Genomic DNA, 2,500 nt, shown 5'->3' with positions numbered 1-2,500 from the left:
TGGTAGGTCGCCAGTCAGCAATAATACAAGGAATACTGACAAATATATGTATTTACAATAACATTTAAATAAAAATTAATAAAAGAAAGGGGAGCAAAACAGCTAATTATATTTTAATTTATGCCACGAGGAGCTTCGGATGGAGTTTGGGGGAACCGTGGATGAAACTCCAGCACAGCAATCACGTTCCCTGGGAAGGGGAAATAAATTGAATCATTATCAGCACACTTACTTCTACCGGCTTGGAACACGATGAAGTCGTGTGGTTAAAACTTTTAAGCAAATTAAATGAAAATACCAAGCTTAGGGATTTAAACATTACACATGGGAATCAACACTGTCACAAGGTGAATTAATTAAAACTAGGACTAAACGGCACACGTGGTCTAAGTATAGGGGATAGGATACAAGGTTCAGTGGGTAGGATTTCTTTAGAGGATAAGGAAAAATGGGGTGTGATAAGGATGGATGGGAGGTTGGGTAAGGATATTGTGAATCTCAAAATCAGACACCTTACCTTTAGTAAGAGGGACTCTGGTTTCCTTCCCTTATGGAAAGATGTAGACAGAGGTCCTGCCTCCCTGATGTCTTGAGGGTGAAGAGCGATGGTGTTTCCCTCAAGGACGTTGAGCGAAGAAAGGGAGATGTTATCCTTATGGAGGCTGAGTCGCGAAGAAAGATCTCCATTTTTCCCTGGGTAGATGAACCCCACTTGACCCCCAATTGGGGGGGAGGGGTAGGGGTGATTGGCCTGACCGCTGTCCTATTGGTCAGGTTTGATCACGTGACCCCACATCCTTCACAGCTCGCTTCCCTCCTTCTCCTGGGACCTCGATGTTGTTACGTGACTCGTAGAAGGTAGCTGAAATTGAGATCTCAGGGGGAGTAGACTGGTATAGGATGGTTGAAGCAGGGTGAGACTCGGGTAGGGTCCCAAAACTCGTAGCAATTTGACTCACGCTTGCTGGCGGGGTCTTTTGTCATTTGAAAAAGGTGGCGAAATGACCGCCATTACTAACAATATATATAAAATATATACATATATATATATATATATATATATATATATATATATATATATATATATATATATATATATATTATATTATATATTATATATATTATATATATTATATATTTATATATATTATATATCATATATTATATATATTATATATATTATATATATTATATATTATATATATTTATATATATTATATATTATATATATTATATATATTATATATTATATATATTATATATATTATATATATTATATATATTATATATTATATATATTATATATATTATATATTATATATATTATATATTATATATATTATATATATTATATATATTATATATTATATATATTATATATATTATATATTTTATATATTATATATATTATATATTATATATTATATATATTATATTATGTGAGTGTATACAATTATATGTATAAACGTGTTTATCTTTATGCATATATATATATATATATATATATATATATATATATATATATATATATATATATATATATATATATATATATATATATATATATATATATATATATATATGTGTGTGTGTGTGTGTGTGTGTGTGTGTGTGTGTGTGTGTGTGTTTGTGTGTGTGTGTGTGTGTGTGTGTGTGTATACATGAGAGAGAGAGAGAGGGAGAGAGAGAGAGAGAGAGAGAGAGAGAGAGAGAGAGAGAGAGAGAGAGAGAGAGAGAGAGAGAGAGAGAGTGTGACAGGGAGTGTGAGGAGGAAGGGAGAGAGAGGGGAAGAAGTAGTCATTCCGGGAAAGAGAGAGAGAGAGAGAAAAAGAGAGTAGGAAAGAGAGAAAAAGAGAGAAATTAAAAGAATTATTTCATATACCTTCGATTCCTTCTGATGCATCGAATAAGAAAATGAAAGGACAAGAGAGAGAGAGAGAGAGAGAGAGAGAGAGAGAGAGAGAGAGAGAGAGAGAGAGAGAGAGAGAGAGAGAGTGAAGAGGAAGGGAGAGAGTGGGGAGGAAGTAGTCCTTCCCGGGAAAGAGAGAGAGAAAGAGAGAAAGAGAGTAGGAAAGAGAGAAAAAGAAAAAAAAAATATTCCATATACCTTCGATTCATTCTGATGCATCGAATGAGACAATGAAAGGCCAAGAGAGAGAGAGAGAGAGAGAGAGAGAGAGAGAGAGAGAGAGAGAGAGAGAGAGAGAGAGGGAGTGTGAGGAGGAAGGGAGAGAGACGCGAAGAAGTAGTCATTCCCGGGGAAGAGACAGAGAAAGAGAGAAACCGTAGGAAAGAGAGAAAAAAGAAATAAAAGAATTATTTCATATACCTTCGATTCCTTCTGATGCATTGAATGAGACAATGAAAGGCCGAGAGAGAGAGAGAGAGAGAGAGAGAGAGAGAGAGAGAGAGAGAGAGAGAGAGGGGGGGGGAGTGTGAGGAGGAAGGGAGAAAGAGACAGAGAAGTAGTCATTCCAGGGAAAGAGAGTCAGAAAGAGAG

General features: G+C 35.4%; 1 pseudogene; it reads right to left on the bottom strand.

Moving 5' to 3' along the window:
* Positions 1–862, bottom strand: part of LOC137635577 (uncharacterized) — a 6,059-nt pseudogene extending 5,197 nt beyond the window's left edge.
* Between the last annotated feature and the right edge of the window lie 1,638 nt (positions 863–2,500).

This window comes from Palaemon carinicauda, unplaced genomic scaffold (assembly GCF_036898095.1).
Source record: "Palaemon carinicauda isolate YSFRI2023 unplaced genomic scaffold, ASM3689809v2 scaffold1420, whole genome shotgun sequence".
NCBI lineage: Eukaryota > Metazoa > Arthropoda > Malacostraca > Decapoda > Palaemonidae > Palaemon > Palaemon carinicauda.
The sequence above is the reverse complement of the archived record's forward strand: the minus strand, read 5'-3'. Positions and strand labels throughout refer to the sequence as shown.